This window comes from Lithobates pipiens, unplaced genomic scaffold (genome assembly GCF_037356315.1).
Source record: "Lithobates pipiens isolate NorthernLeopardFrog02 unplaced genomic scaffold, aLitPip1_a1.2 Scaffold_3, whole genome shotgun sequence".
Lineage (NCBI taxonomy): Eukaryota > Metazoa > Chordata > Amphibia > Anura > Ranidae > Lithobates > Lithobates pipiens.
This window is the reverse complement of record NW_027507790.1, coordinates 48,512,346-48,531,107: the sequence shown is the minus strand read 5'-3', so window position 1 is coordinate 48,531,107 and position 18,762 is coordinate 48,512,346. Positions and strand designations below refer to the sequence as shown.

General features: G+C 37.3%; 1 long non-coding RNA gene and 1 pseudogene across 1 annotated transcript in view; one reads left to right on the top strand and one right to left on the bottom strand.

Moving 5' to 3' along the window:
• Window positions 1-18,762, top strand: part of LOC143940367 (uncharacterized) — a 122,545-nt gene that overhangs the window by 51,856 nt on the left and 51,927 nt on the right. The gene's annotated exons all lie outside the window — the stretch shown is intronic.
• Window positions 16,268-16,356, bottom strand: LOC143941787 (U2 spliceosomal RNA; annotated as a pseudogene).

The following is an 18,762-nucleotide window of genomic DNA, read 5'->3' as shown; positions in this document are numbered from 1 at the left end:
CTGCATGCAGGGCGAATATATCCTAAACAGTGCACATTTAGCATATATTCGTTTTTTTTCTTTAAATCAAAGTATGTTTATTGAGAAAACACATGGTACAGAAAAGGAAAAGAATTCAGTGAGGCTTATCATTCCAGTACATCACATGGTAAAGACATTTACAACTTACAGTTACAGAGACATAATGCATCCCCCACCTATCATATTCAACAAAACTCAACCCCAAATATGCCACAACAATCTGCACAAATGGATATAACGACAGGAGGTATTCATTTTACCTACAGGTAAGCATTATTATAGGCTTAACTGTAGGAAAAATCACAAAGCGGGGTATACAACCTCTTTAACGTTCATGTGTGTGTAAAGGCAGGCGTCACAATACTTTTGACAATATAGTGTATACTTGATGCCTGAAAATGTCCATGTGCCTGAGGATGGCAATTTTTTAGATTTACCTGATTACAAAGAATTAAAAAATATTTTAGAATTTTTTTTGCCTGAATGTAGTATTTATAGAAATTGTATACACAAACACTATACATGCCTCTCAGGCTCCATTCAGACCATGTAACATTGTAGAGCACTTGCGCAGTTTCCGCTCATTTCCACGAGCTTCGATATGTGCGAGAAGCACTCAAAATAAGTCCCTGACCCTTGTGAGAAATCATGCCACACTAAAACCTTAGCACCACGCATTTTGACATACACAAAAAACCGTGCGATCGCAGATGTGCGGGGGGGGGGGGGGGGTAATAAGAATTTAATGGCACTGCTGGGCGTCTGCAAAAAGGGCAGCGTGTTCCTATGCTTTTGATGAAAGTGCACAATTTTGCACACGTTCCCACAAACCATCAAAGTTTTTTTCGACGGAAAATCCACTCGTGTGTACAGGGCATTAGACTGAAAGGCTGTAATCCCTAAGTGCATTAAAATGCTACACTTTAATGGCAGTGTTCCTTTAAACATCTTTGTATAAGCTTTTCTCCTCCTAAAGTGGTAGTAAAGTCCCATTGGACACTTGTACCTGCTTATAATAAAGCTTACCTGTAGGTACAAGGAATATCTTGCACTGTTTAGGAGATACTGTATTCAGTGTCTCTGCAGCCGGTGACGTCATGGAACAACATACTCTTGCGTTCCTTCAGAGCTCTGTACCACACCCGAGACTCCTGATTGACATCATCATGGCTCAGCCATTTCAGTGGCCAGAGCTCGGAAGAAAGCCTGCGTGAAGATGTAAGTGATGTCAGCGGTGACAGCACGTTGCTGGAGGGCTTTGTTTCAAGGTAAGTATTTCATAGTATGCTAGTATGCGATGCATGCTATCACATTATGACTTTACCTTGCAAGGAGAAGATTTTTAATTTTTTTAGCAGTTAACTTAAAGAGGTAGTCCAGCTAATTTTTTTTAATTAAAAGCCAGCAGCTACAAATACTGCAGCTGCTGACTTTTAATAAATGGACACTTACCTTTCCTGGAGTCCAGCGATGTTGGCAGCCGAAGCCGAACAATCGCTCGGCTCTCAGCTGCTGCTGGCGCCATTCTCGGTGAGGGAATCAGGAAGTGAAGCGTTGCGGCTTCACTTCTCGGTTCCCTACTGTGCATGCGCGAGTCGCGCAGTGCAATGAGAATGATCCGCCCTGTCTCTGAGACCCGTGTGTGTCCCAGCAGACAGCGCGCCGCGGGACAGGAAGAGGCATAGACTCCCATGGGAGTCTATGCCCAGAAGTGGGTGCAAATACCTGTCTTAGACAGGTATCTGCACCCCTCCCCCCTGAAAGGTGCCAAATGTGACACCGGATGGGGCGAGGGTTCCGAAAAGCAGGGGTTCAATTTTTGTGTGAACCTCCGCTTTAAGCTTTAAATGCCTTTTCATATTCCTCCCAGTGCTGATTTACTAAACACAGCATTTTAACACTGGCATTTTTCTTGTAGCAATATACCCTGCCAAACCAACTTACTGATCCCTATAGTAAACTGCCCCCAAAATGTATTGTCTATGATGAATACATTCTTCTTGATTACAGCTTGAAGGAAACCTTTCCAGGAGAAACCATGAAAGCTGTAACTAAAAACTTCTTCATGCACACTGCTGCTGTGAAACTCAAGTTTTTTGTGAGCTTGGGTGTTTTTTTTTTATAACAGCCCTTAAAAACCCTTCTATGTTACTCTATATGTGTCCATTTGTGCACACATGGAGATTTTTAGCAGTTTATCTGCAGGGGAGTTTATGGGCTGTTAAAATTGTGTTCAAGAGCAGTTCTTCTGAAAACAAAAAAACGCTGAATGCTGAAAAATGTACATAAATGCTCATAAACGCCCATAAACGATCATAAAGGCGCATAAACTGTAAGCACGTTTAGCACTTCAGTGTTTATTTATTTCAATGGCCAGAATAAATTAAAATTCTGGCCAATGAAATATCTAAATATCCAAACTCTGTTATACTCTTTAGAAAAAATGCAGCTTAGATGAGTTTATTTCCTCCTGTCAGGATAAACAGCGTTTACAAGAAACCAGTGTGCATGAGGCCTTATGCTGAAGTTGCTAGTTGCCTGACTGTCATGCTAGCTGTGTGTACCTATATGTAAAATTTAATGACCCGATTGTGTAGTACAGGGCTGTGATGTAGTGTATATGCATGCATCCAAAATAAGCATATATCATTTATGTCTACTAAGTCTACTACTTGGTTCGGATGCGGTGCGATTTGAGGCATACAGCATGCATGGATCAAATCGCACTGCTGCAGAACTGCATTTGATTTAAACAGGAATGCTGTACAATTCATGTCCAAATCGCATGCGATTCCCACACGACATCAGTGTGAACTGGGCCTCAACAGTGAAAAGGACTAAAGTATTTGATTCTTTCACTGCCATGGTCCCAGTTGCTTTTCTACCCAAAGTAGTCAAACCAAATTCAAATAAACACAGAGAAATATGAACTTCAAAACTAAAGACGAAAGTGAAGTGAACAGCCTCAGATGATACACAGAGATTAAACAAATCACCCTACACACGTTTTACATGTATTATCTGCTATCTTTCACTTTCTATAGTCTTTAGAACTCTTACATTAGATTAGAATTTTCACCTCCTCATTCAGCACTGGGAGTGAAGTCTAGGCTTACACTGGTAGACAGCTGATTGGAGGAAAGGCACACACCCTCACTCCACATAGGCAGAAGAACAAAGATACTTTCAGAGTTGTGCTGTGACAAGACAAACTCTCTGTTAATCTATTTATAGCAACCCCCCACACACATTTTCAGCTACTTTTATCTCCTTTCTCTGAGAACTTGTCAGAAGTTATCCTGCTGATAACAGAGAAACAAAATAGCAGAAAGACATGGGGACTCAGAGCTTTGGAGAGAGATATATGTGCCCAGGTCAGATTTCATGAATCGGGTTTAAATCCACTTTAATTCAGAGATTTCCTGAAAGCAGCGACCCCCAAAATTTAAAAATGATCATAATTTGTACATCCAACAGCACTCCTGCAGTTGTTTGCCAATTTAAATTTTATTACATATTGCTAAAAAAAAAAAAAAAAGGTATGAGGTATTTCATCGAAATGTTCATTATTTTATTTCATGTGATATCCAGTGGGATGGATAGAATGAAGAAGGATTACAACCCCTGTCGGTTTTTATTGCTGTGTGTGGCTCTATTAGGTAGATTAATTCTCAAAATTTTACTGTTTCTCCTTATTACTGAAAGTCGGACTATAGTGTCTTGTCATGTGTTGTAGCATGCTGCAGAACATGTGCATTGCATAGGGGCAACGCACATGCAGCAAAGCATGTAATGTTCATTGCCACATATTTCCATAACGTACAAATCTAAATGGGACCTAAAATTAATACTGTTGCTCACAATGACCAACCAGGTTTGATGTTTAATTCCCTATACACAAATGCAGCAAGAAATCGAACTGGTCACAATAAATAGCAAGTACACTTCTGTTCTATGTTCTGCTTTGTCCAGATTTTACAATTGGACCCACCGTTTTTTTGTTTTTGTTTTTTAAAAAGGTGAGTGAATGTTTAGAAAATACACTAAAAACACTTCAATATTTTTTTTTATTCTAAATCTTTTCTACTTAAAGCTAAAATTATGACTCTGGAGTTGTTCTGAAACATCTAGTATGTCCTTGGTAAATTGTGTGTATAAATTATTGGGGGTTTTGGCTCATTCGCAAATCAAAATTGTGTGTATGTCTAACCGTGGCCAGGGAGGCTATAAACCAAAGTAATGGATGGTAAGACGGCAATATATAGATTGTTCACCTTTTCTGTAGAGTGATCACAGGGGTTGATTTACTAAAACTGGAGAGTGCAAAATCTGGTGCGGCTGTGCATGGTAGCCAATCAGCTTCTAACTTCAGCTTGTTCAATTAAAGTAGAACTGTAAGCAAAACTTATTTTTTTCATTTTGAATAGAGTAAAGGAGGGTTATAACCTCTGTCTGATTTTTTTTGTGTCCCATGGTGGAGATTTCCCTTAACTTCCTGTCTCATAACAAAACAGGAAGTTAGAGGAAATCCCTGCAAATTATGGCAATTTCATTGGGGACCTCCAGGTCACCAGAACTAGTTTCCCTATTGGAAGATTTCCCCTCTATTACTTTTCTGAGGAATACCCAAAATGTGGGATTTTCGTTCACTTTCAATGATAATAGTAAACAAGATACATACACATGATCAGAAATTCTACCAGAAAAAGTCGGATGTGAGCTTTTGGTCAGAAATTCCTACTGTGTGTATGCTTCATCTGACTTTTGCTGTCAGAATTCCAGCTAGCAAAAGATTGAGAGCAGGTTCTCTATTTTTCGGTCGCATGCTCGGAAGCATTGAACTAAATTTTCTTTGCTCGTCGTAGTGTTGTACGTCACCGTGTTCTTGACGGTCGAAAGTTCCGAGAACCATTGTGTGAGCGTGTGTATACAAGCCAAGCTTGGGTGGAATTTCGTCGGAAAAACCATCCAAGTTTTTTTCTGATGGAATTTCTGATCGTGTGTATGGGGCATAACAGGGGCACAGACAAGTTTTGCCTTTAGTTCCACTTTAAGCTTTAACAAAAAAAAAAAAAAAACTGGTAGCTGATTGGCTTCTATGCAGAGCTGCACCAGATTTTGGACTCTTCAATTTTAGTAAATCAACTTCACAGATTCTTCAGTAATGTTCCTGACACTACCAGACTAGTGATTGTACATTTGAACAGAATGGTGAATGAGTAGACGCTAGTTTTCAACATTTCAGGTAAAAGCTCAACGATATCAAGTATTTTAAACAATTACCTTGCATTGGTTTTCATTTCCATTTTTATTGGGTATTTCTCCAAAAGATAACAGTTCATACACATTTACAAAAATTGAAACGGTTCAACACATTTTAGGCAATACAATCCAGTGATCCGGTATCTGGTAAACATTATTGTTCCACCAAAACTTTTTTTTTGCAGCCCTGTTCCCTGGATAGACTAGGTAGAAAGGTTGAAGTTGGCAGTGAATGAGATTTAAGGTGGTTTTCCATTCCATAAATGATTTTATGTAGCTTAAGGGAGAGGAGAGAAGCAGGGATACTATAGAGCAGCGATGGAAAACCTTGGCACCCCAGATGTTTTGGAACTACATTTCCCATGATGCTCATCTACACTGCAGAGTACATGAGCATCATGGGAAATGTAGTTCCAAAACATCTGGGGTGCCAAGGTTCGCCATCACTGCTATAGAGCTTCTCTTGAGTGGAGTCTACTGGGGTTGTTGATATCACTTCCAAGATGGTGACACTCAGCAGCAGGACGTATGGATGTCTACACAATGGAGGTTTTCACAGGTAAATAACATGCCTAAAACCTGTTAAATGCACATATAACCTCAAGGGAAGATTTCCAATCAAATGAATAGTCTAACAACAGGGTTTCATTAATTAAAATACCACCTTCTGCATGACTATAGATGCTCTAAGTGTCTGACCAACATAATTCATGCAAACGAGAGAGGGTCACTTTAGTAGCCATAAGCATTTAATTAAACAAAATGCCAGAATTTTTAGTACAACCAACCTGGGGTGTTGGAGATAATTATTCCAGTGCTGGCAGGAAATAGTTTACATGTTAAACAAGTGTTTTTGAAAAAGAAAAAAACTATTGTATTATATACAGACTCATCAAAAACAGAATTTTTATTAAAAGAGAAGTATGTGTTTGGGGTTTTTTCCCCCATTATACTTACCTAGGTGGATGTAGCATCGGTCCGATGCTGCATCTGTCCCCCGGCACCTCTACACTGAGAACCGAGCGATCGCCGATGGCTCGGTTCTTACAGCTACCCCAGCAGAGAGCCACTGACTGTCAATCAGCAGCCCTCTTCTCTACTCCCCCAACTCACTGGAGCGCTGAGCAGTGGAGGGGCGGGGAGCGGCTGTCTCAGGCTCTCAGCGGCTCGCTGAGAGGCTGAGACGGGTGTCGGTCCAGGCGCCTGGCGGATCCTGACTTCCAATGTCGCGATGACAAGGTGCCTGGACTGATTCCTGTGTCATCAACAGAGAGAGGACTTCAGTCACGGGTCACAGGTATGCAAAACAAATTGCACTCCTGTAACCTATAGGTCCCTTTATGTACCCATAGGTGAAGCCCAGCCAAACTAGCTCAGGCTGGACTTCTCCTTTAAGGAGAGAAGTGTCTTTCCTGCAGTGGACGTCAATGTGAGTAATGCCACAGGCAAGGTGATACATGGTGGTACATGGTGTGATGAAACCAAAGCAAAAAAACTTCTATGTTGATCAAGTATCCATATAAAATCTTGTTTAGGGTACAAAAGCATCAGCTTCAGAAAGAAGCATGCTTTCAGGAAAAAGTAACTTTTGAGATGCATATTGGGTTTGTGTTTGCAGTGCACTTACCATCTACTAAAATGCTGCTCAATATAATCTGATTCACACATAAGGTTGCCGATGATTCACAAATGTACATCACATACAAAATAAAAATGCCATGTATACTAACCCTACACCGAGGAGTTGACTTACAAAAAGATTGTTCACTTTGCAGAAAAAGTTGCACTTTGCAAAAGAGTTTTCCCTTTGCTTGGTGAATGTGGTGAAATATCGCTTTGCAAAGAATACACAATCAATTGCAAGGAAAATACAGAAAGGCATACTTGCTTGTACCTGATTGGCTAATGGAAGTCAGTGGAGCTTTACCTCTATTACTACACTCTTGGACAATTTTCCTTGTAAAGTGAACAATCTGTCCGACTTTAGTAAATTGGCCCCTGAAACTTAAATTGAATGCCCCCCCCCCCCCCCCAAAACAAAAAGCAATATGGTTCCTGTACATGTTCACAGTTTCACACTTTAATTAGTGATCTGGGTCTGAAGGACACAGTAGGTACATGTAAAGGCGAAAGAACTGAATGTATGATTTGCAATTTTTTATTTTAAAAAGTAAAAAATAATCATAATAAATAAATAATAATAATAAATAAATTGTATTCCATTTTTTTTTTCACTTTTATAATATCTTCAGGTAATACTCAACTAACTATAGAGGCTGGAAAGATTCACAGACCTTGGATTGCTATGTCTTCTTCCAAAGTCATTCACAAAGCATCCTAGTCTATATATTTTTTTTAATTCATGTATTTCCAATAGTGCATGGAAAATGCAGGGATAAATCAGAAAATTTCTTCTGGAATTGAGAGCTGAAGAGACTTACCTGCTTCTTTGTATCTTTGCAAAGGTTTTGTTTTCTTGCACGTTTATCATTTATATGTCACAGTAAAATTGCGGAGTTATCACACCAGGACTAATAAAGATGATTACAAAAAAAGGACACATTTATTGTACTTTTTTAGAATTTAGTTTGTTTTAAGTTCTTTTTTATTTAGAGTTTTAATGAAAATAAAAAAACAGCAAAACTCAGCGTGAAAATATTAATAATAACAACAGTAAACATTTTGGCATTTCATTTGCTAGAGGGACACTAAAACTAATTCCCAAATGTCCTACACAAACAAAAAAATATATAATTTATTAGGATTTCTCTAAAAGTTCTGTTACCACTGTGGAATCAGATGTGTTTTAATTTTCCCTGATACATTTAGAGAGAAAAGCATAAAAAAAAATGAAAAACCTACCTGTGATTTCAGTATTGCCTCTTTCTGCCCTACATTTCTGCAGTGTTATTTTATATAACTATTGTGTGACATGACTTGTCCCCTTTGATCCCTTTTGTGTTAGTCACACTATAGGACAATATGACAAGTTCACATATGGGAATATTATTTAAGTGAATAAGACCCACAATAAATGCATTCAAAAATGCCTTTCATGCAGCGACTTGGGTAAGGTGCAAATCTGTCATATGAGCAGATAATACATTACAGAAGTAGATTTTACTTTTTTCCCCCAACATTTCAAAATAATCAGCAGTGGAAAACGAATAGTTCTAGTACCTTAGGTTATGATTTTAGACACTAATTGGCTGATTTACTAAAGGCAAATAGTCTGTTCACTTTTCAAGGGAAGTTGCACTTTCAAGAGCTCAGTGAATGTGATGAAATGTCACTATGCAAGGAGTACCAAATCACTTGCAAAGAAATAAAAATAAAAAAAAGTTAGCATGCACATGATTGGATGATGGAAATCAGCAGAGCTTCACTTCATTCAGGAAGCTTTGTGGAAAATTATTTTGCAAAGTGCAACTTCCCTTGCAAAGTGAAGAGCCTATTTTGTCTTTGTATCAACCAATTTGACCCTGATTTACTGAAATAGTACAGACTGTTCACTTTAAAAAAGAATATTCACTTTTCAAAGCTCAAATTCACTTGCAAAGTTTTTTTTTTTTTTCATTTATTTTTATATTTATTTTTTTCACTTCATTTATTAAGATAAGTGCAAAGTGGAAATGTACTTTGAAAGTGAATGTGCTCTACTCCTTTAGTAAAACATGGTCTATAGAGAGAAGTTGCTCTTTGCCTAAACACAACAAATTATACATTTTGTTTATTTGTAACGTTAATCCAGACCCTGACAGACTTAAGCAGAAAGTTTAGCCAAAGGATAGCCGTATGTCCCAGTGATCTCTTCCTGGACACAGGTTCTCTTTACATCTTTTACAACATTTTTTTTTTCTGAACATGTTTACTCTATATAAGTAGATCAATCCAGATATCATTTTCACCCTGACTTGCATTTTTATTTAAACACCCAATCAGAATTATATATTTTTTATTCATTTATTTTACATTTCTTGTAAATATATGTTATACAACTGAACTTAACCAGTGTATTTTAACATAAAAGGCTTCTTTCTAGGCATAGTTGGTAATTGTCATTGCCTATGGAGACAGCCTTTTTGAACCTCTTATCTCACTGCAGACTGAAAACAAAGGACTAGGCAGCCTAGGATAAGAGCTGGGAAACAGGAGTGTCTTCCTCTTTGAATCAGGAACTGTTTCTTTTCTTTTTTTAAGCAAAAATTTTTAAATGAGTTTTGATAAAGTTTACATGTGCTTGAAGTGTGAACTTTAATGATAGATCCGCTTTCATTTCTTTAAGCTTGTTTTGGTATTACTTATTAGCAGTAAAAAATAGTGCCTTTGTTAAAAAAAAAAAAAAAAAAACAACAACATGAAAACAGCTTCACTTTCATCTAATTTATGTGATTTTAATTATTTTTATTTTGCTGATGTGTAGAAAAGAAAAGTATAGCAAATAAGGTCAATATGTAATTTTGAACCTTTAAAATTGTATCAGAAAGTGTTGGTAAATGTTGCAATTGAACATGTTATGTTTTATAAAAATGTAATTAGTAACACAGATTGCTATGAAAACATTTTAGAACTTGTCAAGTAAAACTTTATTTTTTAGACAGATTATTTCCCACCAGTAAACCTGTGTCAGGAGGACTATGTAGACCATGTTTAAAAAGCTACTGGCAGCTTAACATGAAAAATAATGTAGATCAATAGGCTGCACATTTGAAACAACTGTAAATAATATACCAGGGATACCAAAGTCTCCATATTGTTTATCAAAATGGAGACTTTGAAAAAATTTTAGTTGACAGAAGTAATTTAAAGAAGAAAAAAAAATTCAGGTAAGGCCCAAACACATGATCAGAAAATCGTACAAAAAATACTTCTTTAAAGCGATCATGCAGTAAACTGATCGTTAGCACACAGCTTTCATCCAAAATTAATAGGGACAAACATGAAATTTTTCTTGTACAATACCAGATTCTACTATTTTCATTTAATCAGTACAGTTTTCATCCGAAAATACAATACAAGTACAATACAACACATTACATCACTTTTGAAGTTTTATTGTATCCTAGGAGACTTTTCATACTTTAGCATGCTATAAAAATGGATGATCATTCCTCCATTAATCTCATCGTGTGTACCAGGCTTTAATTGTCCTTTTAGCTTTGCCCGTTCTGTGTCATTTCAATTATTCACTTACATTTTAATAGATATATATACAAATAGGCAATGCAGAGGGTGATGCTGACAGTTGGCAAGTAAACTTTTCATGTAGTGACGAAACAAAAAAAAAAAACAACTCGTGGCGATTCCTATTCGAAAATAATTATTGCATTGTTTTTTCAACTTGCAACTTCAACCAGAACAATGAATATGATAGAAACATGTGACAATAAAATAAATACTGTCTGTGTTTGCACATGGTAACAGGTATGTTCAGTCATTACTGTGTTTTCTGTTTAGTACAGTACTTTTTGTCACTTTTTTCAAGCAGATCTCTATCCATATTTATTGAGATTCGTCTTTTTTTTAATGTTTATTAGAGGTATATTTATTAGAGGTATTTATATAGTACCTACAGTTCACACAGCATTTTACATATTCATATGGGTCTCTTCCCTAGGGCCAATAAGGATAGTAGTCAATTAACTTACCAGCATATTGTATTTAGTTAGTTTTGTAGGTTGAATAAAATACATAAGTCCATCTAGGTTTACCATCAGAAAAAAAAAAAAAATAGAAAACCTTTATATGCAAAACCCATGCCCACAGTCGATCCAAAGGGGAGCAAAAAACCCTCTAAAGCATGTGTTTGGAGTGTGAAAAGAAAGCAGAGTACCCTGAGGAAACTCAAACAAGCAAAGGGAGAACATGCAAACTCCATGCAGGAAATGTCCTGGTTGGCATTTAAACTGAGCCCCCTAGTTCTTCAAGGAAAAAGAGATCAGTTTGATCCCTGGGTAGATTATCCTGTAATTGATCTACTGCAGTAGTTGTCAAAGAAAGACACAAATGAGAATGAGCCATTTTGAGGGCTTGTTCACACTATGTCTATTAAAAACAAGTGTTTTCTATGTGCCCTGTTCACACTATGTATGTGCAGAAAGATGCAGTTCAACAGACATAGTGTTAACAGAACAAACCCTTAGTGTGTGAAATAAAAGAAAATCTTATATCAAAACATCAACAAAAAATACTAAAATCCCTGAATATTTTTTAGTGAAGACTGTGAAGTTCTGTTTACTTCAGTCAATTATGTGCAAGCAAAAATATTTTTTTCCCATTGTCCCCAGGTTGGGTTCTGTCCTCCTTTAGTAAATCAGACCCAAAAATGTATCCCTTTAACAACACAGTACATGGTGTGCAGTAGTAAAGCTGTGAAAAAGATAAATTAGTCATCAATATACCTTGTATTCTATTAATTTTTATTATAAAGCTGGGTATCGTGAAGGCTTGCTGAAATCCAATAATATCACCATTTGTTTGAACTTATTTATTAAAAAACATAAAGCAATTATTTTGAAAGAGTACCTATGGCCGGTAATAGATGGTGCGAATTTCGGGTTGCAGGAAAAAAAATTTGCTTTATTTCCCCATCAACACAGTACTGACAGGGTAATCCCTCCTGCTGAGCAATTGTCTGCTTCTGGCAGGGGGGCGGGGGAAGCCGTTCCTGCCGAGAGAAGATGCGGCTATAGCAGCAGATAATCGCAAGCAAATCTGGCAGGCTGGTTGTACCCAAGTTGACCGATTGATCAACTTGGTACATTCAGCCTGCCCAATAATGGTTCAAATCTCGGCCGTTTCCCGCTGAATGGCTGACCTAAGGTGTATTTCCCACTGAACGAACTTGCACGGGGTATTATTATTATTATTATTATACACGATTTATATAGCACCAACCGTTTACGCAGCGATTTACAATGTATAGAGGGGGGACAACACAATTACAGTACAGTTCAATACAAAAGGTACAGGAGGGCCCTGCTCATAGAGCTTACATTCTAAATTGAGGGGGTGGTGGTACAAAAGGTAATAGCTGCAGAGAATTATTTGATGAGGGTAGTACTGAACACTTCCTCTGCATCATGGCTGCTTTTATCCTGCCCAAACTGTAAAATGCTAAGGATGGGGGTTACACCCAGGAACAAAAATCAAAGCCTTACATAGTAGTATTAGCTTTGCAGTGAGCATGCTAGCTGTAGGTGCTTGTATCTCTTTTATTTCCAGTTCCCTCAACACAGATCAGTTTAATGTAATGAAGTTGCATACCACTACTTTTTAGAAGCTTAAAACCAACTTTATTGTTCCAGCACAATAGAGAACATTCTACCCAGCACCTCCAACTGACGCATTTCACCCCTTTTTGGGGCTTAACCATAGAGCAATAGGGTGTGTGGGAATAGGAGTACTTGTGCACACATTGATTGTTAAACTGCCATTGAAGTTGGAGTTTAACAATGTGTGTATAGGCTGCATTGCAGTATGTGGCTTTATTATATTGTGCTCTTCTCATCGTTTCTTGTGGTTCAAAGCATAAGGACACCATAAAAAGTAATTTCTTTCCTAGAAAGGGTTGTGGTGTTTCTAAAATTATAGTGTGGTTATGTTATGTGGCCATGTTAAAGTACACATAGTGCTCAGCGCAGTCTTTGTTTACAAGGAATCTTTAACATATGAAGGAAGATCACAAGAGGAGATTATCAATCTTGCCACACAGCTAGGCATTAAGGAACAGCAGCAGTGAGACAGATTTCTATACCAATGCAGCTTGATTCATAAGCTTTCCCTCCCCTCTGATGCTCACAAGTAGTCTTGCTCTAATATACTTTACATCATACCCCTGATCACGTCTTAAAGTAAACCTGTTCTCTGCTCATGGATGGCAATGCAGCAGGTTCATTTTAATGTTCCCTATTCCCCCCACAGCTGCTTGCTTTCTTTTTATTCTTCTTCTGCAGGAGTTTGAAGAATAATCCCTGTGTTAGCTCCAGGGCATGACTTAAAACAGAACTATACTTACATTTTCTCCAGCGCTGCAATGCTTTGGAGCTCCATGTAGGCCACTGACATCTTCAGCCCGCTGGCTTCTGGGCATTGATCCCCGGCCATTTCTATTGCCCGGGCCAAGATGATGTCACTTCTGCACATGAGTTCAGTCATTCCTGCGCATGCACAGCTCCGTGTAAGAAATACACCGAGCTGTGCATGTACAGCTCAGTGTACAGGGCCTGACAGACAGGTAAGTAACTTTAATGAAGAAAAGATATAGCATGTCTCTTTTGCTTGAAAAATCTTGTCTGTTCACAATTATTTTTTTGCGTTTGTTCCACTTTAAGACCTTATTCACACGTGAGCTCAACAAATTCTGCTTTTACAGGCATTTGAGCTTTTTTTTTTTTTCTTATCTGCCTCTAAACTCCCCTCCATATTAACCTGTGTGTCCATGCACACATACAATAGGCATTTACAGGAGTTTATAGGCAGAAAAAAACATCGCTTGCGTGTTCAAGAGAGGAGCGTTTTGGCAAAAAACACCTGGCGTGCCTAAACGCGCATTAACGCTAGGTGCTTTTAGCGCATAAGCATTCTCTCATTTTCAATGGCCAGAATAAATTAATAAATAAACCCCCGAAGGGCTTAATGTGCTTAAACAGGTTTAAAAAAACATGACTTAGCAGCATTTTTGCAGCTGCTTTTCTACTGCCAAGAGAAGAGCGTTTAGAAGAGCCCCAGTGTGCATGAAGCCTAAGGCAGCCATACACGGCTCAAATTTCGGCTGTATCAGCCAAAACTGGAGCTTGCGGTGCACCACCATGGTCAACAAAAGTCAATTGCTTAATCAAATTTTGTCAAAGAAACCGATGAATAATTGTTAGCCAAACAGTGACTGCATCCAATCACATGCAGTCACTGTTCAGGTATTCTGACAGCCATGGGAGCCATCTGAAAGAATACAAAACTAGGCACTGATTATGGATGGAGGAACCTAGTGGATTTCTCTTGCTCAGTCTGCAGGCTGAATGAAAGAAATCTATGTGTAATGTATATAGCCAGCTTTGGAGTTTATATATGGCTGTAGGACTCTCCTTCTGCCACATGTAACAGTGCTGGTACCTGGGCAGCCAATCGCCAAGCACTAGCATGGTCACATGAGAGGAAGTCAAATACTCCCTATTCCTGGAAGTACAATCGACGCTGGAGCGTGAAAAATAAAGCTCACTTCTGCATAAAAAAACAGCTTCTAGCCTCTGCTTGTTCAATTAAGGTTTGGCAATAAATCCTGGAAGCTGATTGGTTTCTATTCAGAAGTGAGCCTGATTTTGCACTCTCAAGCTTATTAAATAAACCCCATTGTCTTCTCAGGTAAACAGAGTGGAGGGAAAGCTACTTGCAAACAACGGAAATATTCAAGTGAATCTATTGCTTTCCATTTCATGAGTAAAGCCCATGTTCAGTTTTGCAAATTCTTTTTTGCTCAGCTTCAGTACTTTGATAATAAACACTATGCTTTTTTTTTTTTGGTTTAAAATACAAAATTAGGTTATACTTACCTGCTCTGTGCCCCGATATTGCATAGAGAGATCCCTTACCTTCTCTTCTGGAAGTCCCCCACCGGTGCTGTCAGCTTCTCCCTATTCTGGGTGCTAAGGAGTCACATGTGCATGCGTGCTCCCGAGCCAGGCTGTCTGCATCCATAGACACACACAGCGCCAATAAGCCACATCCCTGCTTCCTTCTCACAAGATATTGACTGGCAGTAGAAATATCCTTTGGCTCCACTGCCCTCAGTTTATGCTGTGAAATCAGGTACTGAGTAGAGAGGAGTTCTGTAGCCTTAGACAACGCTGGAACCGTGACAAGAATCAGGTAGGTGTTTAGGGATGGAGATAGGTAGCCCAGTTTTTAGCTTAATGCAGATAATGTATTAGGGTAAAACAACCTTACACTTTAGAACTGCTTTAAAGTGGTATTAAATCCAAAACAAAAAATGCATTATATTGCAGCTTAGCAATCAGTAGATCTGGTGGCTGCATCTTTTTTTTCTCTTTGTCTTTTTTCCCCTCTGTTTTCACCTGGTGATCTGGTCAGTAACACACATCCTGTATTAATGAGAAACAACTCTGAATGATGGAGCATAGGAGGCACAGCAGACAGCAGAATTGTCAGTCTGGGGGGAAGGCAGTGTTACATGTATTTGCAGATTTAGATGCGACAATGAAAACTAATACAACCATCACATCTAAGAATTGGTAAGCTGCAATATAATAAATGTTTGTTTTTGGGTTTACTACTGCTTTACGTACATTGAGTATATATATATATATATACATATATATATATATATATATATATATATATATATATATATATATATATATTTATTTATTTATATTTATATATTTTATAGGGAGAACCGATACAGGGTTAATGGTAAATCTGATACTCAAAATACCTTTGGCAAGCACTTTGGCAATCTGATTTACACTAAATATGCACCGGATCCTGTCACAAAATCCTCCTCACAGTGGTAAACAGTATACAAATTATTTTTTATACCGCTGTCAGTTTGTAAGGGCAGCTTAAAGTGTGTCTAAACCATAAAACAAAAATGTAATACACTGCAGTCTACTAGTCCTTAGATGTTGTGACTGTATTTGTTTTCTTTTTTAACCTGGTGAGCCTGTGATTCACACACCTACTATCTCCGGGTGGCCACATTTACTCCTCCACTGTGTCTATGGAGGGAGCCATGGTTGATACCCAGGCTGGACTTCAAACATATCCAAGTTTGTTAGACTTCGATATGTGGTGGGTGGGGAGATCAGCAGTTTATGGAAGAAAGATAACGTTCTTTTTGCTTTCTGTTCGGCTCACAGGGAGGGCATTGCATTTCGGATCAACAGTTATTTTTTGTACTGTACTAAAAAATAAAGAAAAATAAAGAAAAAAATACCTTGGTGCTATTTGTATCTATGATAGCCATTTTGGTGATTTAATAAAGAAGCCAAGAAACTTTACTAAATAAATTATGTGAATATTCTACACTTGATCTAAGCCAAAAGGCCAAGAAGCGATAAATTGTGAATATTCACTTCACTTATTTAATCATGTGAAACAGGAATTTGTTTTTCACCCAACCAAATAACTGAAGTAAATATTCACACAATTCTAAACTCCTTTAGGAAATAAGACTCTTTTGTTAAATAATAACACATTTGGTTAAAAATCACTTACTGGAAATAAAAATCAGCAACAAGCGCATCAATTATTTTATGTGTGGTTTTGTTAATTTGTATGTAAGCCATCCCAGGTCCAAAAACAGACACAGCATTTTAACAGGATTGTTTAGAGGTAAAAAATTCTAGGGATTTCTCAACACTGTACTAAAAAAAATATTATAAAATAAATATTCAGCATGGCAGCATCCATGCATTTTGTAATACAATGTAACACTAAAGTAGATCTAAACCCAATGACAAAATTCACATATAGGCTTTTATCAAGATAATACATTTTCAAAATTTGCTTTTATTCTTTTAAAATCTGTAGCCTTCATTAAAATAATATGTACAGATCCTGCTTTGTTTAGGCACTTCCTGTATTAGGGTGACAACCCACTTATATACCAACCAATACTGACTTGGTATACTAACCATATTTAAAAGCAAAGTAAAAAAAAATCAGCAATGTTTTCAGTTAGGTTTAAGGAGTGTAGCATGTCCATATTCTTGTATCTAATGCTTTAATTTCTGATTTACAATGAAAATAATTAGAGCTGATTTGTTGGCAGAGTAAAAAAAATGCTAATTAATAACTTTAAATGTAAAAGTGCACTTAGCTTACACTATGTTCACTATCCATGTGCATGGACAAGGCATTTTGGCATATATATACAGGCATACCCCACTTTTACACAATGGGGTTTATTTACTAAAGCAGGAAAGTGCAAAATCAGGCTCACTTCTGCATAGAAACCAATGAGCTTCTAACCCCAGATTATTCAATTAAGCTTTGGTAATAAAACCTGGAGGCTCATTGGTTTCTATGCAGAAGTGAGCCTGATTTTGTGCTTTACAGCTTTAGTAAATAAACCCCATTGTGTACTTAAAAGTGGGGTATGCCTGTAATTACAAGGCTGAACATTCACTTTATATGACAAAAAAATCCTTTACTCCTTTAATAAATTAAACCACAATTATATGGTAAGTAAGTAGGATTTTCTGCAGCATTGATTAATTATTTTTCATGATTGTTCCGTGTTAAAAAACAAACAAAAAGAAAAAAAAACATTGGTTTAGCCAACTAGAAAAAGTAAACGCATCTACAATAACATTTTTAAATTGGGAAAAAGTGTCGGTGTGGCTAGCAATAAACAGATTCCAGGCAGTTCATTTACCGTACTAAAGGAATAGAGACTGTTAAATGTTGCAAAGTGAATGTTCATTGAGCTTACTAAATACACTAAAGCTGCTTCCCTTTAATCAAGCAAGGAAATAAAAATCATTTTCCTATTTCTTGCCACATGATTGGGTATTCTAGGTGAACAAAGCTGCATCCTATTTACTAACATTCTTTTGCTAAGTGAACAGTGTCTACTCCTAAAGTAGATCAACCCCACTGAAAGCACATTGAGGGTTATTTACTAAAGGTAAATCCACTTTGCACTACAAGTGCACTTGGAAGTGCAGTCGTTGTAGATCGGAGGGGGACATGTAAGGAAAATAAAAAACAGCATTTTTTGCTTGCACATGATTGGATGATAAAATCAGCAGAGCTTCACCTCATTTCAGAGAGCTTCCCCTCAGATCTACAGCGATTGCACTTTCAGTGCACTTGTAGTGCAAAGTGGATTTGCCTTTAGTAAATCAACCCTCATAGTCTTTCCTGGTGTGGGAATACAGGCATAGAAATTTCCTATAGTCAGTTGCACATCCCAGAGCCCCATGGAAAAGTATGCTTTTGTTATGGAGAATAGTAAGGAACCCATGTGGACACATGTGAGCACATGTGCAGTTTGAAATGCCTTGCTTAAAAAAATAATAATAATAACAGGCTTTATATTCAGATGAGATCATTTATTTTAAAAAAGTGTTTAATAAATGCAAGCATTCTATAACATACAAGCACAAAAGATTTGTTAATTGCATATAATACAGTTGTATAAAAAAAGAAAACACAAACAAACAAAAAATAACGTGTGTGTGTGTGTGTATATATATATATATATATATATATATATATATATATAAAATTGATTATATATATATATATATATATATATATATATTTATATATACCTCCCTTCTAGATTGTAAGCTGTTAGGAGCAGGGCCCTCTGATCCCTCCTGTATTGATTTGTATTGTAAGTGTACTGTCTGCCCTCATATTGTAAAGCGCTGCGCAAACTGTTGGCGCTATATAAATCCTGAATAATAATAATATATAAAATGTGTTTTCCCCTTACTTTATGTTACACACTGA